At 46.3% G+C, this 26195-nt stretch overlaps 1 protein-coding gene and 1 long non-coding RNA gene across 3 annotated transcripts in view; one reads left to right on the top strand and one right to left on the bottom strand.

Moving 5' to 3' along the window:
• Nucleotides 1–26195, top strand: part of COLEC12 (collectin subfamily member 12) — a 185262-nt gene that overhangs the window by 96878 nt on the left and 62189 nt on the right. The window contains exon 1 of one of the 2 annotated variants that reach the window (XM_086373034.1): nt 46–292. The exons of the other annotated variant lie outside the window; for it this stretch is intronic. The gene's annotated coding sequence lies outside the window, so the exon portion shown is untranslated. Of the gene's footprint in view, nt 1–45; nt 293–26195 lie in introns of those variants that run through there. 2 annotated transcript variants of the gene reach the window in all.
• On the bottom strand, nt 10615–21963 carry LOC147346064 (uncharacterized). The gene is made up of 2 exons (XR_015153893.1): nt 21267–21963; nt 10615–12172 (listed from the first exon to the last, which is right to left on the bottom strand). It is a non-coding gene; the product is annotated as an uncharacterized LOC147346064 (long non-coding RNA).

Raw genomic sequence — 26195 nt, 5'->3', positions numbered from 1 at the left:
CAGACGCACGTCGCGAGATAAATGCTGATCGCAAGCAGATGTGACGTGTATGTTTCAAGAGGGACGAGCAGAGGGGGATTGTGTCTTGGCATGTTCCACACTTGAGATGATGGACTGACACTTCATGGAGTCTGGTCCCCTAACAAGAAACATGGGGTGGTGAGTGATCCCCCCCGCAAGTCCTTCTTTCTTTCCGTAAGAGGAATCTACGTTTTAAGACTTCAATGTAAACGTGTTCTGTCTCCAATTTGTCGGCTGACTCTAATCGCCTCGGAACTTATATAAACTCTAGGTGAGTAATTTCCCCAAGTGCGGTGCCCCCTTGGAATGTGTGTGCTGTGAACTCAGATTAAACTTTTAACCTCACATTTTTCTGGGAAGGATTATTATCCCTGTTTTTATTGTTTAAAAAAAAAGGGAATCAGAGACTAAAATGTCTCGTGCTCTTTCTGAGGTTGAGTTGATACACCTCACCTGAGCCTGTCCTTTGCGCTGTGTATGCCCAGAGACTGGGGACACTTAGCTCCCTAAGCTTGAGATGAGAGGATCTAGGGTGCCCAAGTTGGGACTCTCCCCCTGCCTTCCTGTGACACTCCCAACTGAATTGTGAACTGTTTGTAGGACCCTCTGCCATCCCTACTCAACTACAGAAGCCCCAGGTGGCTTTCTGCTCATGTACACCACATCCTGTTGCCAGGTGACGTACAGAACTCGTTCGTCAGCAGAGCGGGTGGTCTGGGTCTTAGGTTTCTGCTGTGTTCCTCCACGTTTGGCTTTCCTGCACCTCATCTCCTTCTTCCAGCAATTGGGTCAATGATAGGCTCTCCGAGAGTGTTTGCTGAACCATCCCAAATGCCAAGCTTGAAGGTACCACCTCTCTTTGCAACCTTAGTCCCTGTACTCTTTATCACTCCCTGGGTCTGTCAGCTGAATCTGTTAGCCCTTTAATACAAGGGTTTTTTTGGACTGCATTGGCATCAAGGTGGAAACAAATGGACTGGCTTATTCTCCCAGGAGCTTCTGGTTATTTGTACTTTGGTTTTTGTTGGGTGACTGCCACGAGGCAGCTAGTATGGTGTCTCGGGAGGAATGGTGGGCAGGGAGCCCAGTATTGGTTCTGCTGCCCTGGTCTGTGTGGCCTTGGTCAAGTCAGTGTGTCCGACGGGGCCTCAGCTTGTCCATTTGTCAGTTGGAGGTCTTGGATTCAATTGTCTTCCTGTTGAAACAGTAATAATCCCCTTAGTTTTACTGTCAGGTTTCAAAGGAAAGCAAACCCCAAAGCAAGAGGCAAAAATGGGAAAGCTTCAAGGTGGAAAGTGCGTGCTTGCTGTATCTCTGAGCAAGGCCCTTTTTCTATGGCGTGAGACAGCATTCCGCTGAGGCTGCTGTGATGCGCTTTTCGTGTTGTATTTTATCATCCTGTGGATATTCTGGATTCTTGAGCAAACAAGAAACACACTTTGCTGGCCCTGGAAGAGCCAGGGAGCCTGGAGAAGCATTGTTTCCATTCCAGTGTTTGGAAAACGGATTGACTCATTGGTTTCTGGTGTTAACTTTCCTCCAGACACATATGCATAGCCAGCTCCCCCTCCCCAGGCTCCCTGCTTCCCCAGGCTGCCTCCCACCCCCGACTTCCCTGGTCCCTCTCCTCTGGCCTGTGGAATCACAAAACAGAATCAACTGCACTTTTCTCTGTTTCTGGCTTCCTGTGATTGCTTTTCTTGTGTTGGCCTCATTCATGGTAAATAGCTGGAACTGACCAAGTATCAAATGCCACAGGCAGAAGCTGAGTTGGGGGTGGGGGAGCATCCAAGTACTGTGGTCTCTAGAAGAGAGTCTGGGGAGCAGTCCTCTGCTCTGAGGACTCATATCCTGTGCTCTGAAAGACAGCATCAGCCACATCTGTGCCTCCAGCCATCACGCCACAAAGCCCACGTGCACAGGTTGAGATACATTTTGTTATCAACCTTCGTAACAAGCATCACAAGGTCCCACGTGCTGGTGCTGGAACAGGAGCACCCGTTTATTCCTTAATTTTACACTTGTGGAGCACCTGTTGTGTATCTGGAACTGTGGTCAGGACCTGGCGATACAAAGACAAGTACAAATAGCCTCGCCTTCCAGGGCTTTATGCTCTCTCAAAAGATGGAGAGCTACCCTGGTGGCTCAGTGGTAAAGAATCTGCCTGCAATGGACCCCAGTTCCGTCCCTGGGTCAGGAAGATCCACTGGAGGAGGGCATGGCAGCCCACTCTAGTATTCTTGCCTGGAGAATCCCATGGACAGAGGAGCCTGGAAGGCTACAATCCATGGGATTGCAAAGAGTTGGACGTGGCTGAGCAACTAACACTTTCATAGGACAGAGAGGTGTACCTGGTCTACTGTATAATGTGTGTGCTACGCTGCTGGTGTGGATGAAAAGCTGTACAGGAGCAGAGATGGGAACTCTGCATTCTGCCAGGATTTCGCTTGACTAAGAGACAGGATTTTGCTTGACTAATGATGGAGAGCTACCCAGATGGTACAGTGGATTAAGATTCTGCCTGCAATGCAGGAGACATAGGAGACGCAGCTTCAATCCCTGGGTTGGGAAGATCCCCTGAAGAAGGAAATGGCAACCCACTCCAGCATTTCTTGCCTGAAAAATCCCATAGACAGAGGAGCCTGGTGGGCTACAGTCCATGAGGTCACAAAGAGGCAGACACAGCTGAGTGACTAAGCACAAGAGACAGAAAGAGGGTATTCCAGGGGGTTCCTGCACAGGCAGCTGTAGAACAGTGTGACACAGCACAGCACAGTGAAGGCGTGATGTGGATCCGAGCAACTGAAGCAGAGATTCAGGGAAGAAAGTGGCCAGAGACAAGGCTGAAAAGGCAGACTGGGGTCTGGAAGAGTCTTGTGCAGGGCCAATGCGTTCAATACACATTTGCTCTCAAAATGATTCAGGGGAGCTCATCCAAATACACCTTCCATAGCGAAGAAATTAAAGTGAGGAAAAGGTAAGGGATGAAAACTAAGACCATGAACAGTTAGTTCATATAAACGTACATATGGTTAGTTGTTAGGAGTGGGACACAAACTTGACTCTGAGCTTCCTAGATGCCAAAGCAAAAAGGGAAATGTGAACTCTGCTGCACCCACATGAACAAAGCCAGTTGCTCAAAAGAAGCAGGCTTTTGCTAGAACTAATAGCTAAGGGAAATTTGTCCATTGATTCTCATCAAAGGCTCAGTGTGTGGATACGGTGGAAATATCTTCCCTATACTAGCAATTTTTATAGGACTGTTTCTTGTAATGTCCCTTGATGCAAGCCAGTGGCATGCTGCCAAAGTGTAATTCAGTAAAATCCGCTGAGCACGGGGCCAGAGCGATTCAGCCTAAGCCTGCAGCTTTTGGATGGTTTGGCTTGGTGTGTGGATACAATTGAGGGTATTGGGAGACATTAAAGTTCTTCCTATCTTTTAGGCAATCATCCGTGAATATTATTTCTTACAACAGGGCTCTTAAAAAGCGTTGGATAGCAGTGAAGTTGAGCTTCCATTCACTGGCAGAGACCTGAAGAACAAAAGAATTTGAACTTCAGGTTATGTAACAAAGAAAAACAATATTTTTCCAAAGATGTTTAATCACGGAAAGAAAGTAATTGGTTATCCGGAACTAATAGTGCAATCCCATGGCTCGGCTCCAGCTGACCTGGAATTGGGGCTGGGTTGCTAAACTGAGTTCCTTGACTTGCTGGCTTGTGTCTTACCATGAATCTGGGTTGAAGATGGTGCCATAAAGAGTCTTCACATTACAGAAATAAAGCCGTAGGTTGACCATCTTTTGTGATTTTGTTCTTTTCCTTAGCAACTGAAGTAATTGTGTGAAGCGCAAACCTAGGTCCGAGACTTCCCAGATGGCTGAGTGATAAAAGAACCTGCCTGCTGATGTGGGAGATGCAGGAGACACAGCTTTGATCCCTGAGTCAGGAAGGTCCCCTGGAGAAGGAAATGGCTAGTATTCTTGCCTGGAGAATTCTATGGACAGAGGAGTCTGGCAGGCTACAGTCCATGGGGTCGCAAAAAGTTGGACATGACTGAGCACACACGCATGCAGACCTAGGTCCAAGAGGCTGGTGTGTGTGTGTTGCTTTGGTTTCAGGCCTGTGGCATTCACAAATAGGATCAAAGCTAAAAGTGTAAATTTCACCAAACATAAATCAACCCCACATATTTACATAGCATTGTACAACTTGTAAAATGTATTCCCATCATTCCCATCCCATATATAATTTGAATTGCTTGAAACCCTTGAGCAGGACTGGTATGATTGTCCCATCAGATGGGAAAACTGAGGTTTGATCAAATTGGCATGGATGTCGGGGGAGGAGGGGGGAACCAGGATGGTAACCCAGGTCTTAGTTATTTTTCTACCTTCCCAGGCCCAACAGACTTCCCCAAAGGATCAGTGAACTGTAGGTCCTGATAACCATGCTCAGCAGCCACTGGGCTGGAGTAGCGACTGTTGAGAAAAATTCCAAAGACTGTAGATGTGAAAGGCTCCCTGCAATTAACTCAGAAAATCAGCTCCAGAGGCAGGGATGCTAAAGGAATTCGTGTGTTCATGGGAGGACGAGTATTCTCTAGTTCCTAGACCCCATGCTGCTGCTGCTAAGTCACTTCAGTCGTGTCCGACTCTGTGTGACCCCATAGACGGCAGCCCACCAGGCTCCCCCATCCCTGGGATTCTCCAGGCAAGAACAATGGAGTGGATTGCCATTTCCTTCTCCAATGCATGAAAGTGAAAAGTGAAAGTGAAGTCTCTCAGTCATGTCTGACCCTCAGCGACCCCATGGACTGCAGCCTTCCAGACTCCTCCATCCATGGGATATTCCAGGCAAGTGTACTGGAGTGGGGTGCCATTGCCTTCTCCCCTGGACCCCATACATGGCCCCAAATTGAAGGCAAAAAGAGAAGGGAGTGGCAGAATATAAGATGGTTAGGTAGCATCACGGACTCAACAGACATAAATTTGAGCAAACTCTGGGAAATAGTGGAGGAGAGAGGAGCCTGGCATCCTACAGTCCATGGGATCGCAGAGTCAGACATGACTTAGCAGCTGAACAACAACAAATACACTGGCCAGAGACAATCCAAGGATTTGTTCTTTCACCCTTCTGTTTACCAAACATACATTGGTTCAGTTTAGTTCAGTCGCTCAGTCGTGTCTAGCTCTTTGAGACCCCATGAATCGCAGCACGCCAGGCCTCCCTGTCCATCACCAACTCCCGGAGTTCGCTCAGACTCACATCCATCGAGTCAGTGATGCCATCCAGCCATCTCATCCTCTGTCATCCCCTTCTCCTCCTGCCCCCAATCCCTCCCAGCATCAGAGTCTTTTCCAGTGAGTCAACTCTTCACATGACGTGGCCAAAGTACTGGAGTTTCAGCTTTAGCATCATTCTTTCCAAAGAAATCCCAGGGCTGATCTCCTTCAGAATGGACTGGTTGGATCTCCTTGCAGTCCAAGGGACTCTCAAGAGTCTTCTCCAACACCACAGTTCAAAAGCATCAATTCTTCTGCACTCAGCCTTCTTCACAGTCCAACTCTCACATCCGTCTAGTCAAGGCTAGATGGACCTTTGTTGGCAAAGTAATGTCTCTGCTTTTGAATATGCTATCTAGGTTGGTCATAACTTTCCTTCCAAGGAGTAAGCGTCTTTTAATTTCGTGTCTGCAATCACCGTCTGCAATGATTTTGGAGCCCCCCCAAAATAGTCTGACACCGTTTCCACTGTTTCCCCATCTATTTCCCATGAAGTGATGGGACCAGATGCCATGATCTTAGTTTTCATACACGTTGCTATGTATAAGTCTGTGGATGTGTATATTCTCAGTAAATGGAAGAGCAGTTTCACAAATTTGTAGAAACTTTAGTCTTACTTGTTGGTATTCAGTGACTAAAGCTCCTCAAAGCTAACTTACTCACTGTAAATATAAGGATGAATTTGAACTTTGTACGTTGTAATGATTACTTCTTGGAATACTCTACTCAGGTATTGCCACTTCCTGACTTTTTTCGCTGAATATTTTAAGAGCTACCTTGCATCTAGTTACTTTGGTGTGCAGTGAAGAATTTGTGGATGTAGACTGTTTTCACTTATTTTTCCCTGAAAATACAAAGAAAGAAAGATAGTGCTAAGTCGTGTCCGACTCTTGCAATCCACGAACTGCAGCCCGCCAGGCTTCTCTGTCCATGGGATTCTCCAGGCAAGAATACTGGAGTGGGTTGCCATTTCCTTCTCCAGGGGATCTTCCTGACCCAGGAATTGAAACCAGGTCTCCCGCATTGCAGGCAGATGCTTTACCGACCGAGCTACATGCAGGAGAGGGTAAATTTCAGACATTGATGCTGGTGCTGATACAAGACATTAAATGGTAAGCTAATATCCCAAAGGACAGCACTGTCCTCCCAATCAACAAAAATACTTAACACTAGAGAGTCACAAGAGCTCAAAAATCTCAGTGTAGCACCAAATATTCCCAATTTATAACCAGGGAGGAGATTGCAAATCTCAGATTGGTTCATGCAGACCGGGTAACTCAAGATGTTATATATTCACTGAAAAACTGAGACACTTCTCATAGTTACTTGCCAGAGGTTCCCCAAAGCACCCTATCCCCAAATTGATCAGGGTGAGGTGTTCCAGAATGCTCTTTTCTGTTCTCTGTTAGGGTATACACATTACCACTCACCTCTTTGCATTTGTTACCGACACACATTCCCCTAACGAGAGAATACATCATCTCCTGAGTCTCTGTTCAAACCTTGAGAGTTCATTGATTCTACAAGATAAAAGCAGCTGCTGACCAAAGAGCATGCTTCTCTCCAAACTCCCGAATTTGTTAAACAGTTTATGTTAATTCGGTGGGAACAAAACTCTTTGACGGCTAACCTTGAGGTTGCCTGGTTTGGGAAACCCACTGTTTGGAACTTGCTTTGCAGTACAACTGGAAATTCAGGTTAAAAAAAGAAAGAAAACACAGTGAAAGAAGAAAGAGTGAACCAAGTACCCTGTGGAGACACAGCTGCCACAGCCCACGGCATAGCTACTTCCTGACAAACACCAGTTTGCTGCCCTGGGGCCCGTGTCTGTCCCACCAATGCAATGCAACGCGTGTCTCTGTGCTTACGAGATGTGCTACTAAATAGTAACAAAAGCATCAGGAAAGCAGAGCCTTCTTCCTTCGTGGAGATTACAGTGTGTGCACCCCAGGAATCCTTGCCTCCATTGTCTTTCTAATCTTTAAGCACAGAAAAGGGTCATGTTTGCTGAATCATCCTTCCTGCTAGGAGATAGTTAATGGAATATCTCCGAAAACATCTGAGTCCCAGAGAGTGGTTTTTACTTGGAAAAATTCCAATTCAAGTTTCTCATTTTGCTGCTTTTTCAAAAATAGCTCATGGTGGGGGTGAGGCGGGGGGAGGTACAGGCCATCTCTACTTCCAAAACAAACCAGCGTGTGGGTAGCAGGGCTCGCTTCCCTTCCCAGATTTCGGGAGCACCTGAGGCCTGCCCTTGGAAAATGCAGGCATGACTGGGAGCACGCTTGGGAGCACGCTTGGGAGCAGGGTCGAACCCTTGCTTGGCAAAGCACTTCTGGATCCTAGAAAGTGCCGTAGGTTGAGGTGACGTCTAAGAAATAAGTGTCTGGCAGTGTGCTCACTTAGTGTTTTGTTTTTATTTGTGCTTTTGGTGTTAACAGAAAAAAATCTATTGGGAGCTTATCTTGGCCCATTCACTGAGAAGCCACTCATCAGAAAGCTGTAGAGGAGGTTTGTGGATATCATGGCAGAAAACGAACTTGCATTTGCGGCCTGATCTGTGAGTGTAATTCTGACCGCGAATGAGATTTCCACATCCATTGGCTGGACTTGGGGATTAGCAATTTTTCAGGAGTACAAAACCGTGCCAAGTTTCCAGCTCCATTCTTCAGGCTTGAGTCTGTGGGTGGCACTGAGCAAGTGTGATTCTCTGCAGGAGCAAGAAGGGGGAGGGGAAGATTATTCCGAATTAGTGGAGGAAGACCAGGGATGATTTTATTTGTGACTTGTGGTTGGGTTTAAGAAACTCAAAGTGGGTTTACTGTTACAGTATTTTGGAGAATTTTCATTTTAGTATCTGTGTTGTTATTGTTTAGTGGCTTATGGACTGTATCCTGCCAGGCTCCTCTGTCCATAGGATTTCCAGGCAAGAATATTGGTGCGGGTTGCCATTTCCTTCCCTGGGGGATCTTCCTGACCCAGGGATCAAACTCACGTCCCCGGCATTGGCAGGCAGATTCTTCACCACTGAGTATCCATAGCACTATCTCATTTTTTAAAAATTGGCTGTATTCTGTAGCATGGTTCTATGTGTGTATGGGTGTGTGCAAAGTGGATCTTGCTTTTCAAACATTCTTTCCTAGTTCTCCCTAAAATAAGTTCCTTTGCAAAGTTATACTGGTTGAAAGTCTATCAGTATAAATGCACGGATAACAGTAAGCTCATCTTCTCAGTTGGTGACAACCTTAGGGGAGTTGTGGTGAGTTGGTTCATGTTCCCACTAAATTGTGAATAATGCTATCAGGTTACTTTCCTTCTAACACCTGGCTTACACACTGTCCTGGGGAGGGAGTGTTTGCTGTCTGAGAAAGAGGTTCTTGGAACCAAGGAGATTTGGGAAGGAGGGTTCTGTGTGAGGAATTTGTAGTTGCTGGCAAACAAGCACATGGAAATGGGGGAAAGGATGCTCACGAGAAAGAAAGGCAATGCACAGAGAGGGGCAGGAGCACTCCAAGGTAAACTTGTACTCCTATTGAAAACGTAGACAAAGCTGACCCTGGTTTGGGGAGGGGATGTGTATGCTTTCCCAAGGGTTCTTTGGCAAAAAAAAGGGGGCGGGGGCAAAGGTAAGCGAGAATTTTATAGGCACAGTTATGGCAGTTGCTGATGTGTCGACTCCTCTTCAAGTGTCCCTGAAGTCCGATTTTGTGGCAAAAGACAGTTTTAATGTCACATTAATTACTTGGCAGGAATAGCCCATGTCTGTGACCGACGGACTTGAGTAGCCACATGTAGTTAATGAAATGACTTAAGCGTATTTAGGCTGGGGTTTACGAACTTCGCTGGATGTGTGGTTGGCATTTGGGGAGACCCATAGACATACAAAAACTCTGAATGACTCTCTATAAAGAGGCCGGTGGGTGATGTGTGCACCCACTTGGAAGCCATGTGCGCATGCGCAGTACCCGTGGCGCCATGCTAATTAAGACTAATGGCCAAAAGAGCCATTGCCGATGATCCAATTAGGCTGATGGAGTTAGAGATTACACAGATAACTCTGATTAAGACATCAATCTAGCTCAATTTTACAAGGCCTCTATTTAAAACGAGGTGGTATTTGACTATAATAAAATAGTATAATAAGTAGTTTATGGGTCTTACCATTGTGGAAGCTGAGAGTTACTAACAGCCTTAAAACTTACCATTTAAAGCTTGATTCTTTTTGTTTCAAGGACTAATTATGTGGATGGTTTATTACCAAGTTCTTTTTTGTTCCTTATGCCTCCTGCTGTCCAGTTGAGACTGTTTTACAGTTCATTGGTCCCTTGACTAGAAGGTAGAGTGGAAGGAAGAAGGCAAAACTCACATCCATCTGCCTCGCCCAGATCTGATAAACTATTATGTTTGGTGGAGAAGATACTGAAGCTCTTGGCTAAAGCAGACCTTTGTGTTCCCCGTGGGTTAAATTTTCCTTTGATTTCCCTGGATCCCTGAAGTTGGAGAGTGCTAGTAATTAGCTGAACTGATTATTTCTTGGTAGGATAAAATGTCAGCAGACTTCTGCTTTATAGGACATTAATTTTGTCACATGTAAGGAGAAATACCAATAAACCCAACAAGATAGTGAAGCTTTTAAAAATTACATGTGGTTTGTACTGTGGTTACACTCATCAAACTGAACTTTGCTTAACTCTGCAAATACTTTTCAGCAAAGAGTCTGAAATTTCCTAGAACACATTATTTATTTTTAAGGTCTGTGAAAATACATATATGATTGTATCGGAATTAATGGTGCCATGAGAGATTGATCAGTTCTTCATTGTGACATAGGAAAACATCACCAAGACTTTGCTCCATGGCATTTGTTGCTGTTAAGTCACTAAGTCATGTCTGATTCTTCTGTGACCCCATAGACTATAACGCACTAGGCTGCTCTGGCCATGGGATTTCCCAGGCAAGAATTACTGGAGTTGGTTGCCATTTCCTCCTCTGGGGAATCTTCCTGACCCAGGGATGGAACCTGCATCTCCTGCATTGGCGGGCGGATTCTTTACCTCTGAGGCACCTGGGAAGCCCTCTTTGTGGTGTAGAAGCCTTCAAACATTTAAAGAAGAGAAATCATAGTGCTTTACTGGTGGGAATTTCCTCCTGAGACTTAGACTAGAAGCAGAAGTTTCTCTGCCTCTTGACATTAAGCATGGATTTGGGGGCATGGTGAGAAAGAGAGGGTGAGGGGATTTAAAAAAGGAAGGGTGTAGGGTAAGGGAGTTAGAGAAGGCGAGGTTTGGAAAGAGAATGAGACTGGCACTTTACAGGAACAGATCGCCTTTAATGAGGTGAGAAGGGGCAGCAGTCAGATTAGTGAGCTGCTGCACTAACCTAAGAAAAGAGAAAGTATATATAGGCATATATGTGGACATCTACTGTCTTAAGGGGGCCTGTTCTTCTCCACGGTTGTTCGGAGTAGTTATCTCTTAAACGGCTGGGGCAAGGAATTCTGGAGATTGGCCAGAGGCTGGACCCGCTGGGAGCTGGGTGTTATCATCCTTAATATCCAGTTATCATCCTTAATGTCCATTTTTTTCCTTCGGAGCTGGGCGTTATTAACCTTAATGTCCATTTTTTTTCTTCGGGTGAGAGTTCTTCATTTTGCATAGAATGGTGGGGAGGACCGGGAGGGGAGTTTTAACTCCAGGCTATTTTAAGCCATGTAACTTTCCTTCATTGGATATTGGAGCCTCAGTTCCTTCTTTATACTTTTAGGAAGTTCAGTTCAGTTCAGTCGCTCAGTCATGTCCGACTCTTTGCAACCCCATGAATCGCAGCACACGAGGCCTCCCTGTCCATCACCATCTCCTGGAGTTCACTCAAACTCACGTCCATCGAGTTGGTGATGCCATCCAGCCATCTCATCCTCTGTCATCCCCTTCTCCTGCTGCCCCCAATCCCTACTAGCATCAGAGTCTTTTCCAGTGAGTCAACTCTTCACATGACGTGGCCAAAGTACTGGAGTTTCAGCTTTAGCATCATTCCTTCCAAAGAACACCCAGGGCTGATCTCCTTCAGAATGGACTGGTTGGATCTCCTTGCAGTCCAAGGGACTCTCAAGAGTCTTCTCCAACACCACAGTTCAAAAGCATCAATTCTTCGGCGCTCAGCCTTCTTCACAGTCCAACTCTCACATCCGTACATGACCACTGGAAAAACCATAGCCTTGACTAGACAGACCTTTGTTGGCAAAGTAATGTCTCTGCTTTTCAATATGCTATCTAGGTTGATCATAACTTTTCTTCCAAGGAGTAAGTGTCTTTTAATTTCATGGCTGCAGTCACCATCTGCAGTGATTTTGGAGCCCCCCAAAATAAAGTCTGACACTGTTTCCACTGTTTCCCCATCTATTTCCCATGAAGTGATGGGACCAGAAGGCACCCCTTCTAATCACTGCTACATGATCAGTCGCTCAGTGTGCTCTTCAGTTTTGTGTCCTGATACAAGACAATTATCAGCTTAAAGAAGGACACACTTTATCCGTCTTGGAAAAAGAAATAACAAATCATTAAGGCCACAGCTCACAGGGACCCAAGTTTATTAGCAGTAAAGGGCAGCTGTGCAGACAACTCTACTACCAATTAATCTGCCAAAAAACAAGCATGTCACTGTTAGAAACCAGGGCTGGGGCACCCAGGGAGCTATATAAAGCATAGACACCAGTCTTGAACAACAGGGGCAGCTCCGTGCCACCCACCCTGCAGCAGACGAAGTTCTACATTCTTTGTCCAGGAAAACTCCTTTCTATGTGGAGAAGCCCCAGCCTGAGTCAGGTACACACCTGGTCTCTTCCCAATGCACTGGGTCCCTCGAAGGTGCTGGTAGGAACAGAAAACAATTTTGAAAGTTAAATTTATTAAGCACCTGGGGCATGTTCAGCTATGTTATTTCACTGACTCCTCACCATTACGCTGCTAGGGAAATATAGTTGCTCAGTTGTGTCCAACTCTTAACAACCCCATGGACTGTAGCCCACCAGGCTCCTCTGTCCATGGAATTTTCCAAGCAAGAATACTGGAGTGGGTTGCCATTTCCATCTCTAGGGGATCTTCCCAACCTAAGGATTGAACCTGGGTCTCCTGAATTGTAGGCAGCTCCGAGGGATAGTGAAGGATAGGGAAGCCTGGCACACTGCAGTCCACGGGGTCCAAAAGAATTGGATATGACTTAGCGACTGAACAACAACAAGGGAAATAGAAGCATCTTAGTGTCCACAGGTGAGGAAACTGAGGCACAGAGCTTCCTAATTCAGGTCTCCCTCATTCCCATATCCATTCTTCTCCCACCACACTTGTATTTCCAGATGAAGCATCAAGAAATGCTTGTTCTACAGACTTCCCTGGTGGTCTGGTGGCTAAGATGTCATGCTCTCAGTGAAGGAGGCTCAGGTTTGATCTCTGGTCAGGGAATTACAGCCTGAATGCTGCAACGAAGATTAACGATCCTGTGTGCCATAACTAAGATCCAGCACAGGCAAATAAATACATCAAAATAAATATTTAAAAAGGAAATACAGGTTCTAGACCTGGCTGCCATAAATTCATGATGTGACTTTGGGTAAGTTCCATAACTTTCCTGAACCTCAGCTTTCCATCTGAAAATAAGAGGTTATTCTTATTAAATTAAACATACTCTTACCATACGATTCAACAGTCACACTCTTTGGTATTTACCCAAATGAGTTAAAAACCATGTCCCCTCATAAACTTATACGTGGGTATTTATATCATTTTTATTCATAGTTTCCAAAAGTTAGAAGCAACCAAGATGTCCTTCAGTAGGTTAATGAATAAATAAACTGTGGTACCAGCAGATGATGGTATATTCTTCAGCACTATAAAGAAATAAAGTGTTAAGTCCTTAAAAGACATGGAAAAAAGCTTAAATGCACATGACTAAGTGAAAGAAGCTATCAAGAAAGGGCTACGTACTGTATGATTCCAACTCTATGACTTTCTGGAAAAGGCAAAACTATGGAGACAGTGAGAAGATCCATGGTTACCAGGGGTTGAGGGGAGAGAAAAATAAATTTTTAGAGCAGTGAAACTACCCTGTGTGATACCATAATAATGATACAGGTGATTATGTGTGTGTGTGTGTGTATGTTTGCACACTCATGCTCAGTCATGTCTGACTCTTTGCAACCCCATGGACCGTAGCCTGCCAGGCTCCTCTTTCTATGGAATTTCCAGGCAAAAATGCTGGAGTGGGTTGCCAGTTCCTTCTCCAGGAGATCTTCCTGACCCAGGGATTGAACCCATGTCTCCTGCACTGCAGGCAGATTCTTTACTGCTGAGCCATCAGGGAAGCCCCATGGGTCATTATACATTTGTCCAAACCCACATAATGTACAGTCCCAAGAATGAACTCAAATGTGAACTACAGACTTTGGATGATGACCTGTCAATGCAGGTTCATCAGTTGTAACCAATGTACAACTGGTGGGGGTTGTTGAGAGTGGGGAAGACTGTGCATGTAGAGGGGTGTATGTGGAAGTACATGGAAAATCTCTGTCCCTTCCCTTCAATTTCACTGTGAACTTAAAATTTATCTAAAACATAAAGTCTTCATTAAAAATAATTTAAATGAAAGGAGAGAAACCCAAAGTCTTCTTATTGAAGTGCTTCTCCAACTTTCATGAGCACAAGACTCACCTAAGTATCTTGTTCTGTGCAAATTCTGACTCAGTAGGTCTAGGGAGAAGCCCACGGTTCTGCCTCTAACAAGCTTTGGGTGATGCTGATGCTGCTGGTTGAGTGTAGAGGTTGTACAGCATATTATTCTGGGATTCCCAGACAGCAGCTATGTCTTCCAGTCACTGCTGCAGGCCTGTGCTTGACAGATGCCTTGCATAGTTAGTTCTCAATAATGTTACAGACATTGGATCTTGTTAGTACAAGTGACTCAAAGGAACACGGGCTAAGGGAAATTTGTAACTTTGATCAGTGATTCTGTAGTTCCCTAAAGCCCCATCCTTCAAAGGCCAAACCAGAGCCTGGCATTCTCCTCTTTTCCCACCCCCACCCCCACAGCAGATTCCCTGATAATCCTTTCTCCTCGGTGAGCTCTCCCCTCCGCCCCCGCCACAGACCCACCAGCTCTATCAATCCACAATTCACGCTGACGGATGTGTTCCAAAATAAGATCAAACTAATGAACACCTGGTAAATGCCGCTCAGCACCACCTTACTCTTCCAAAGATTTTTATTTATTCTGCAGAGAAAAAATCACATCCTCCCATGCTTCCCAGGTGGTTCAACAATAAAGAATCTGCCTGCCAATGCAGGAGATGCAGGAAATGCTGGTTTGATCCCTGGGTCAGGAAAATCCCCTGGAGGAAGGCATGGCAACCCACTCCAATATTCTTATCTGGAAAATCCCATGGACAGAGGAGCCTGGCGGGCTTCAGTCTATGGGGTCGCAAGGAGTTAGACATGATTGAGCGTGCATATTGTGTATATTATGTATCACATGTATATTGTGATATTGGAGAAGGAAATGGCAACCCACTCCAGTATTCTTGCCTGGAGAATCCCAGGGACAGAGGAGCCTGGTGGGCTTCCAGCTATGGGGTCACACAGAGTCCGACACGACTGATGCAACTTAGCAGCAACAGCAATGTTGTGATGTATAAAGTTTCTTCCTTTACTTCGATCCCCCTCTTTGTTCTGGTAACCAAACAGCACTTGATTAGCCATCTGCAATAGCTCTGTGCATTTTTTCTCTTGTGCAGAGGTAGTTACTACTCTTAGGAATGGTTGCAGAGACCAGAGGCCAGAATTTCATTATCTCTATGGGGAAACATATGTATAAACTCAAGACAAAAATATGGCAGGCATTCAGAATTTCTTTTGTCTTTTTTTAAATCCCTTTTTAAACCACTTGTTTAGAGTTGGATCTAATTAGAGTACTTCAGAAATAAGGGCTTACTGTGTTGAGCCTATAAAGAAGCGGCTACTATTTTTTTAACCTGATCTTTCCTTATAATGCCGGAAAGCACAACACTATGTATTTTTGTACGACCGTCAAGGGACAAAGACAGCTCTAAATATTTGACCTAGATAAACAGATTACCATTCATTTCATCTGAAAATATAGGGATAATTAACTTGGACAACCATATAAACAGCAGGGGTCTCCTCTTGAGTGTCCATCTTCTTAAATCAGCAGATAGCCCCCCCAGAGGGCTGCCACAGCGTGGCCATTCAGCTGCCTCTTACTGCTCTATTTCCCACTGTTGGAATGAACTGTGTGGTATTGTGGAAGGGACTCCTGGGCATTTCAGTCTTCTGGGGTTTATTCCTAAGTCCCAGTCCGCTCATGTTTATCCATTTGGTAAGTTTTATAATGAGCTTCATGGGTGGCGCTAGTGGAAAAGAATCCACCTGCCAATGCAGGAGACATAAGAGATGAGGGTTCAATTCCGGGGTCCGTATGATCCCCTGGAGGAGGGCATGGCATCCCACTCCAGTATTCTTGCCTGGAGACCCCGATAGACAGAGGAGCCTGGCGGGCTGCAGTCTAAAGAGTCAGACATGACTGAAGCAACTTAGCATGCATGCTTGCAAGGTTTATAATGGATTCATTCGCTTGTGTTAATATTTTCCCCTTCACTTTGCAAAAGTTGGTGGTTTGGTCTGACATTAGCCATTGAGCCCTTGGAGTCAAAGACAGCTGGGATCACAGTGTTATGGCAGACCTGAAGGGTCACTGTCCTAACCCCCATCCCATGCCTGATTTTTGTAGAATCCCTGCCAGTGGGCTTCACCACAGTCTGAGCTCTCACCTGTGCAGGGACAGGTTGTTAGGTAGTCTTTGCAGTGTTCTTCTTACACAAAAGTTCTATGGAGTTTAAGCTGAAATCCATTTCTCTCTCTCTAGTTCATACCCTTTGACACAATGCAGAGAAAACAGAATGGAATCATTTCCTCTTATACCTGATAGGACCTTGGGTATTTTAAGCACCCAACTTGGTGTTCTTAGCAGGTTGTCCTTCTGTCAGAGGTTAGACTCTTCACCATTCTGGCCTCTCCTGTTTAAACAGGTTCCTAACTCAGCAACCTTCCTCAGGTTTGTGGCCCAGAGGTGGTGAAAGTGAAAGTGTTAGTCGCTCAGACATCTCTGAATCTTTATGACCCCATGGACGGTAGCCCAACTGGCTCCTCTATCCATGGAATTCTCCAGGCAAGAGAATGGAGTGGGCAGCCATTCCCTTCTCCAGGGGATCTTCCTGACCCAGGGATCGAACTCGGGTCTCTTTCACTGCAGGCAGTCTTTACCGTCTGAGCCACTGGAGAAGTACAGGTTTGCGGCCCCAAACTGGTACCAGGTTGGAATGGGACTGGCCTTCTGGAGTGGCTGTTGTCAACCTTGGCTGCATGTAGCAATCACCTGGACAAAGCCTGTCTCCCCACCCTGAATTTGGAGATGCTGACTTCATTGACCTGGGGTTTGCCCTGAGCCCCAAGATTAGTATAAACTTCTGGGAAAATCCCAAATGTAGCCGAGATTGAGAACCACTGCTCTGGAGTCTGTGCCAACCAGAGGCATTGCTGGCTGCCCAGGCTGAGTGCAGAGAAAGGATGAGAAGGCAGGAGAGTGGTGAGGGTCAAGGAGAGGCTGTAGCCTGTTGTTGAATGGGTGGGTCTCTCCGATAAGCTGAAACTCATACTTGTTTCTTGAGTTTTAGATTTTTCATCTTGAAGTTTTGTACATTGATACAAAACCAGTATGATAATGACTTAAGTTTTGCAGTGAGCTTGCTGAGCTCATGTTTTGTGTTTTATTTGTCATGTTTCTGGCAAATAATTTAATTTGGCTCTCTGGGATGTCATCACAAGACATCTGGGGACACGGGATGCAGGAGGATGTACGTCTCCATCCTGAGAGATCACTCCCCTCCCCCACCTCCATCACACCGCGTATGACACTTGAGCAGCATCATTTGGTGCATGGTGAATTTGCTACACACTTAAATCCCAAGCTCTCTTTATTTCTAAGCCATTACCCCCATCTGATATTTTGGCAATTGTGCTTTTTTTTTCAATTAAAAATTCACCTTTAATACTGATAAAGGCTAGGTGGGAGGATGTGGCTTATGTGTGCAATAGCATCGAGCTGCCCGATCCTGGACTCCAGAATTAGCCAGACTTTCCTGTGAGTCTAGAAGCAGTACTGGAAGAACCACAGACTTCCCACATGGGGACTGTCTTATAAAACGTGCAGCTTGGAGCCACAGACCAAAAAGCGTGCTCTCTGCAGACACCTGACTGTCTTATAAAACGTGCAGCTTGGAGCCACAGACCAAAAAGCGTGCTCTCTGCAGACACCTGACTGTCTTATAAAACGTGCAGCTTGGAGCCACAGACCAAAAAGCGTGCTCTCTGCAGACACCTGACTGTCTTATAAAACGTGCAGCTTGGAGCCACAGACCAAAAAGCGTGCTCTCTGCAGACACCTGACTGTCTTATAAAACGTGCAGCTTGGAGCCACAGACCAAAAAGCGTGCTCTCTGCAGACACCTGACTGTCTTATAAAACATGCAGCTTGGAGCCACAGACCAAAAAGCGTGCTCTCTGCAGACACCTCCAAAGACGAATTGCATTTTGAAAGGAGAGAAAAAGAGGAAACTGCAGTGTTTTTGTTCAGTTGCCAAGTTGTGTCCGACTCTTTGCGACCCCATGGACTGCAGCACGCCAGGCTTCCCTGCCCTCCACTGTCTCCTGGCGTTTGCTCAAACTCATGTCCATCAAGTCAGTGATGCCATCCAACCATCTCATCCTCTGTCACCCTCTTCTCCTCCTGCCTTCAATCTTTCCCAGCATCAGGGGCTTTTCCAGTGAGTCAGCTCTTCACATTGAGTAGCCAAAGTCTTGGAGCTTCAGCTTCAGCATCAGTCCTTCCAATGAATATTCAGGGCTGATTTCCTTTAGGATGGACTGGTTGGATCTCCTTGCTGTCCAAGGAACTCTCAAGAGTCTTCTCCAGTTCGAAAGCATCCATTCTTCAGCACTCTGCCCTCTTTATTGTCCAACTCTCACATCTGTACATGACTACTGGAAAAACCGTAACCTTGACTATATGGACTGTATATATTTGACTATACGGAAGCTGCAATACGTTGACCTAATATGTGCCACATTCATAGTATTCACCGGCAATGTATGGTCTTATTTAACCTATACAATAATCCTGTGATGTGCCCATTATACAGATGAGGAAAATGGGACTCAGAGGTACCTGATCAGTGGGGTGTCAGGATAAAAATGAGAGTCATGCCCTTTCTACCACACCATAATGCAGAAGTAAGGAAGGCCCTACCTCCTATTGCATTTCATTGTGTTGCCTCGCTCTGGAGTTCCAGCCTTTCAATTGTTCTGAATCCTCTTTCTTTAATTTCAACTCCTTTTTAAATATTTAATCCTCTAACCTAGCCGTGCACTTGCTAGGTTAGGAAAACCTACTCCCCTGTGATGAGATGCAGAACACTTAGAAGACACTCATCCTGTTTGAGCAATTTGCTCTATAAGATAGTAAGTCAGACCATATGCTTGTGAAACTAATTGATCCTATATTCTTGACCCTGTGCATGAAAAGTAGAAAGAAAAAGGGATGTTTTTTTCCCTGAGTGTGTCTGAATGATTTATATAAGTAGTCCCCAACTTGAAACAGGCAAGCTGATTTGCAAGGCAGATGTTTGATCATTTAAAGATATATTTTGCCCTGGAAATAATATTTTCTCTTCTGGCTATCTGCATTGCCTTTTTAACCTGTGGAATACTGTATATGGTGATAAAAATACTATTCCACCTCTGTATGAGTATACTGTGGATTATTGTATTCCTGTCTTCCCCCAGAGTGGCAAAGAGCTTTTTTAAGTCCCTGGAAGATCACAGACCTGTTATGCTCATTAAACATGCCCAATAATGAGTTCTTGACATTCGTAAATCCAGCAAGTATTTTCCTGATGAGAGGTGAACTGTTTTAATGGAACACAGAACCAGACTTCAGAACTGCAGCACATTCAAGATGCAGGTACTCCTTTCTCATCCTGTCAGTTTCATGCCAAACTTACTGGCATTTAAGGATCATTATGCAGCATTTTGGGCTTCCCTGGTAGCTCAGGTGGTAAAGAATCTGCAATGCAGGAGACCCCGGTTTGGTCCTGGGTGGGGACGATCCCCCTTGGGGAGAAGGGATAGGTTACCCACTCCAATATTCTTGGGCTTCCCTAGTGGCTCAGTTGGGAAAAAATCTGCCTGCAGTGCTGGAGACCTGGCTTCGATCCCTCGGTTGGGAAGATCCCCTGGAGGAGGGCATGACAACCTGTTCCAGCATTCTTGCCTGGAGAATTCCATGGACAGAGGAGTCTGGCGGGTTTCAGTCCATGGGGGTCATAAAGGGTCAGACACTACTGAGTGACTAAGCACAGCGCAGCATATGGAGCATTCCGGGGCTTCCCAGGTGGCGCGAGTAGCATTTTGGGGCAGAATTGTGTCGCAATACAATGGACTGTTTTTAAAAATCCCTTTGCATGTGAATACCCACTTCTGCACTTTTCTGCACATGCTTTGGAATACAAAGGGTCCCTTCCTGCACTTACCTGCCTTTCTCTGAGGCTGGTTCCACTGGCTTTGACATTTATAAAAGTCTCGACTGCTTACCCAGCAATTTTGACAGTGGGTGGCTCTTTGGGAAAGGGCTAATTAAAAATGGAATTAAAATGGATGGTAATAGTAAATGGCTCTTTAAGTAGAATGACCTGATCAGGGCTATTTTCCCAGGAGGCTGAAAGGGGTCCAGCTGTGAGGCTCTGCACAAGACCTTGAACCTCCATTCCTCTGCTCTCACTCACTCTGATCTGCTGTCCTCTCTCAGCAAAGCATGTAGACTCTGCCTGAGTTGAAAGGTGCTGACTGTGTATATGAGATTTCCAAGCACATGAAGCCATGCATTTCCAAGTTTCAGACTTGATTTCTGATAGACTGCTCATGCCATTCCATCAATCCAGCCCAACTGGGGCCCTGGTCAGAAAGTTCATGCAGCCTTAGAGATGCAGATGATGGCTATGTATGGATGTGTGTTTGTGTGTGTAACTAAATGTTTATACATGTAGAATCCACATGAATGCTACAGGAACAGTTGGCAGCATTTGGGACAATTCCTGTGGGCTAGACTCTGGTGACAAAAGGATGGAAAGATACAGTTCTTGTCTCTATTACAGTGAGAGATAATAAAGGTGGCTTTCAAGTGCAGTAGAGTACAGGAGAGGGAACCCTTAGGAGTCAGGCTTCACAGAGGAGCTAGAGTTTTGGGCTCCCCAGGTGGCTCAGTGGTAAAGAATTCACCTGCCAATGCAGGAGATGCAGGTTTGATCCCTGAGTCAGGAAGATCCCCAGGAGGAGGAAATGGCAGCCCACTCCAGTGTTCTTGCTTGGGAAGTCCCATGGACAGAGGAGCCTATAGTGTTACAGTCCATGGGGTTGCGAAGAGTCGGACAGGACTGAGCACACATGCCCGCACAGAGGGAGAGTACAATGTGGGTAGGCAAGCAAACTGGGAAAGGCGTTCCAGGCAGAGGGAAGCATGTGTATCACAGGAGCGTGCCACAGTATATGAGATCTGGGAGATGCAAGTACTCTGATGTCTGAGCCGAGAGTGCAGGAAGAAGACAAGACAGAGAGGTGGATGGGGGGGGTCCCACCTGGAAAGCCTTGGGTGCCATGCCGTCCTGTTTGTCTTACACTCTAGGCAGTGGGAAGCTTCTGAAAAGTTTCAGGCTGGGGAAAAGACACGGCGTGGCTTGTGGGGCATCAAAGCTGAGGCATGTAGGCTAAAAATAATCCCAAATCAGAGGGAAGTAGGATTTTTTTCTTCATCACTGGAAAAGTAAAAATAAAACAAAGCTCTTACCTCAGCGTTGGGGAGATATCTCTGCTTTTCCTCCGGAAGTACAGCTTCTTCTCCTTTGTGGTTTGTGTGCTTTCTGAATCTGCTCTCAGAAGGGAAGCTGCCAGATGGCTCGTGTCCCACCCGCTGTCCCAGGCACGCTTGCACGTCGGGGTTGATGGATGACCTCGCCCTCGTCTGTCTGACCTCTGCTTCGCCACCTTCCCCTCTGTGTGGACCATCGTGCGTGGAGATTCATGAGCCCCCTTGAGAGCAGACCACTCCTCCTCAATCACTTGTCAGAGGAACTGAGAGGCCGCTGCTTAGCGGGACATTAGAAACAGTTTTAGTAGTTTGAACTTTGACCTCAGTGAGTTGTGATCGCTCTCAAATTGGGTCTTTCTCTTCTGCTCTTTGTTCCTTTTCTTTCTTTCCTTTTTGCTCCCCCCCATCCCCTGCTTTTTTTTCCTTCGCTGTTTCCTTCGTTTTTGTGAAGTTTGTAGGTTGCATGAACCTGGTCAGGAAGAAGCGAGCCCTTCTGCTTGTTGCAGCTTTTTCTCCTAAGGAAAATCTAGTATTGTGATGAGGGGGTTGAACAAGTCATCCAGCCCTTGTCTCCCCAACCGAGGGAGTTGTTGGAACCATCCTACAAGGTTCCTGCTCAGTACTCACCCAAGAGTGTGCAGGGCGCTTACTGACAGTTTAAGTGTAAGGTTCTCGTGGGCGCTGGTGGGAAGAAAGAACAGGAAGGATGAAGCACAGTAGCTCAGAATGAACAGGACCGCAGAGGAGAGTGGGTGAGGGGAGGGGTGCAGAGGGGAGAGAAGGATGAGAATGGAGAGACTGACAGTCTGGGAGTGGAAAGGAAAAGGGAGAATCAACCGAGAAGAAACACATGGTGTCTGGAGGGGTATAGAAAAGACAAGACAGGACTTCCCTGAGGGATCCAGTAGTTAAGAATCTGCCTGCCAATGCAGGGGACACAGTTTTGATCCCTGGTCCAGGAAGAAGATCCCACGTGCCTTGGAGCAACTAAGCCCGTGGACCACAACTACTGAGCCCGTGCTCTGCAACAAGAAAAGCCACCGCCGTGAGAAGTCCACATACCGCAGCTAGATTCGCCCTTACTCACTACAGCTAGAGAAGGCCTGAGTGCCGCATCAAAGACCCAGTGCAGCCAAAAGTAAATAAATAACTTTTTTAAAAAAGGACAAGACAAAACAAAAACATGAAAAGATGCTCAACATCACTCATTATCAGAGAAATACAAATCAAAACCACAATGAGGTACCATCTCATGCCAGTCAGAATGGCTGCTATCAAAGTCTACAAACAATAAATGCTGGAGAGGGTGCAGAGAAAAGAGAACCCTCTTACACTGTTGGTGGGAATGCAAACTAGTACAGCCACTATGGAGAACAGTGTGGAGATTCCTTAAAAAACTGGAAATAGAACTGCCATATGACCCAGCAATCCCACTGCTGGGCATACACACCGAGGAAACCAAAATTGAAAGAGACAGGTGTACCCCAATGTTTATCACAGCACTGTTTATAATAGCCAGGACATGGAAGCAACCTAGATGTCCATTAGCATCTAGGACATGGATGAATGGATGGATAAGAGAGCTGTGGTACATATACACAATGGAGTATTACTCAGCTATTAAAAAGAATGCATTTGAATCAGTTCTAATGAGGTAGATAAAACTGGAGCCTATTATACAGAGTGAAGTAAGTCAGAAAGAAAAACACCAATACAGTATACTAACGCATATATATGGAATTTAGAAAGATGGTAACAATGACCCTATATGCGAGACAGCAAAAGAGACACAGATGTAAAGAACAGACTTTTGGACTCTGTGGGAGAAGGCGAGGGTGGGATGATTTGAGAAGTTAGAGTTGAAACGTGTATATTATCATATGCGAAGCAGGTTGCCAGTCCAGGTTCAATGCATGAGACAGGGTGCTCAGGGCTGGTGCATTGGGATGACCCTGGGGGATGGGATGGGGAGGGACATGGAAGGGGGGTTGTGGATGGGGGCACATGTGTGCCCGTGGCTGATTCATGTCAATGTTTGGCAAAAACCACTACAATATTGTAAAGTAATTAGCCTCCAGTTAAATAATTTTTTTTTTTTAAAAAGGACAAGACAAATTGCGTTCTCTTGACACATCCGCTGGCACTCATAGAGTGGCTCATGGAGAGCGGTGCAGACTGCAATATTGTGGGAGCCAGTCATATCTGACTGATGCTAGTTGCCGGACCTCAGTGTCAGCTCCTGGAGGTGGGGAACTTAATGCCCTCATTCTCTCTCCCCCATCAGTCATACCCTGCAGGACCCAGTGCTGCTCAGCCAGCCCAAGGGTCTGCAGCAGTCACTTCAAGGCTTTTGGTTCACAAAATGATGCGATTGGGATTTTTACCCAGTTTCACAGGGATGGGAGAATATTCTCTGAGCCCTGGGACTTGTCCTTATGATTATTTTCTTTAAACAGATTTCAGTTCAGTTGCTCAGTCATGTCCAGCTCTTTGCTACCCCATGGACCACAGCATGCCAGGCCTCCTTGTCCTTCATCAACTCCTGGAGTTTACCCAAACTCATGTCCATTGAGTCGGTGATGCTATCCAACCATTTCATCCTCTGTCGTCCCCTTCTCCTCCTGCCCTCAATCTTTCTCAGCATCAGGGTCTTTTCAAATGAGTCGGCTCTTCACATCAGGTAGCCAGACTATTGGAGTTTCAGCTTCAACATCAGTCCTTCCAATGAACACTCAGGACTGATCTCCTTTAGGATGGACTGGTTGGATCTCCTTGCAGTCCAAGGGACTCTCAAGAGTCAACAGAGGAGCAGCTTAAAACAGGCCTCCGCCCATCTGCTTTCATAACAGTTTTGTTTTATTATTTTATTTTTAAATTTTTTATTTTAATTGGAGGATAATTACTTTACAATATTGTGATGGTTTTTGCCATACATCAGTCTGAATTGGCCATAGGTGTACATGTGTCCCCTCCATCTTGAACTTCCCTTCCCAGCTCACCCTATCCCTCCAGGTTGTGACAGATCTTCGTACATCAAACTCCCACTGGCTTATCTCTCTTATATATGGGGTCATGTATGTTTCAATGCTACTCTCTCAAATCATCCCACCCTCTTCTTCCTATTTTAATTCACGACTGGGGCGTACAGCCCATCTCCTGTGTGACCAGGCTACCGTGGAGCCGGTCACCCTCCAGGTAAAGCACCAGGCAGGGAGAACTGCGAGTCAACAGTGGAAAGTGTGTTGGCTGTGCTGAGATGCTCCACCCACGAGTAATTGCTATGCTGTTTTTTAAACGTCTCTTCAGGATGGGCAGACACTCAGCCAGGAGAGCCATGGGGGTATCCCTGCCTGTTGATGAGTGCTCGTGCCAGGACATTTATTAAATATTTGGAATATCACCCCTGGATGTGGGGTCCAGGCTGCAGACATGCATGATCACAGCTTCTCCTTTAATTGAGCTGGTACTTGGGCTGTGGGATTTTTTTTTTTTTTTTGGTTTATTTTTAGTTAAAGGATAATTGCTTTACAATACTGTGTTGGCTTCTGCCATACATCAACATGAATCAGCCGTGTGCTGTGCTTAGTAGTTCAGTTGTGTCTGACTCTTTGTGACCCCATGGACTGCAGCCCGCCAGGCTCCTCTGTCCATGGGGATTTTCCAGGCAAGAGTACTGGAGTGGGTTGCCATGACCTCCTCCAGGGAATCTTCCCAACCCAGGGGTCGAACCCAGGTCTCCTTCATTGCAGGTGGATTCTTTCCTGTCTGAGTCACCAGGGAAGCCCTAGATATATATATGTCATCTCCCTCTTGAACCTCCTTCCCACCTCCCACCCCATCCCACCCCTCTTGGTTGTTACAAAAAGTTGCATGGAAGCATATGTAAAATACAGAGCCAATGCGAATTTGCTGTGACTCAGGGAGCTCAAACTGGGGCCCTGCAGGATGTTTTAACATCTGAATTTAACCTTGGCCCTCTCAGAGGAGAGGGAGTACAGGTCCCACCCACTCACCCACCTTCCCCACCCCCACTCTGCCAGTTGTGCCCCTTGGAATCCACGCCCCTTGTGCTGTTTACAGGCTTCCCTCTCTTTTTTTTGGAAGGCAAGTGCTCCAAATTCAGGCTCTGAATAGACAGGATTAAAGGCTTTTGAAATCAAAACTAGGTCTTCAAAGCTGCCAGCGATGGCCAAGGATTTCCCGCCTGGAGCATGGGTCCCAAGCCCAGCACAGCCCAGCCCTAAGCTCCTAGATGCGCGGGAGGCCCATTTCCTTCATGCCCCGAGGTCTGTGCTGTCTGAGGGTCTCAGACTCAAATGCCGCCAAGCAGGCATGGCCGGAGGGAGGCAGCTTCTGTGCCCTTGGAGACCCTGCAGGATATGGGGTGTGTGTCCCCTTACCTGGGATTCTCCAGCACGCGCTGTCGGTCCCGCCTCTGTGCGTGCTGCATGCAGGTCTGATTCTGAGTCACGTGGGTTCTTTCTGAGTTTGGGTCACTGGCCTGAGTGATGAGCATCAGACCCGTGGACTCACATGTGCCAAGCGTGCCCTGTGCTATTTGCTCCCTGGCCATCTGGAAGCCATTAATGTTGGGACGGTTGCAGTCGTTTACTCTGCTCTCGTGTTGCGAGAGGCGCAGCCTGGCAAGGCCCTGGTCCTAGGAGCCAGGGGCCCTTGGCTTTCTGTCAGAGTTCCAGCATCAACCCCAGTGCAGCCCTGCCCTGCAGGCCGCCATCCAGTCCCCTTCTCTCCCTTCCCTTTCCTCCCGTCTTGGACCCTAAGAGCAGTGACTCTTATAGGGGGAACCTGGCCTCTCTCTTCATTCCACTTCTTGTCCGCTTTGCAGTTTTGAAAGGAAAGGGGTGCAGCTAAGTCACTTTTTAAAGAGCCCCTAGTAGGGAACTTCCC

The sequence above is a fragment of the Bos grunniens genome, chromosome 24, assembly GCF_055505025.1.
Source record: "Bos grunniens cultivar Pamir isolate PY7600 chromosome 24, Bosgru_T2T1.0, whole genome shotgun sequence".
Taxonomy (NCBI): domain Eukaryota; kingdom Metazoa; phylum Chordata; class Mammalia; order Artiodactyla; family Bovidae; genus Bos; species Bos grunniens.
The sequence above is the reverse complement of the archived record's forward strand: the minus strand, read 5'-3'. Positions and strand labels throughout refer to the sequence as shown.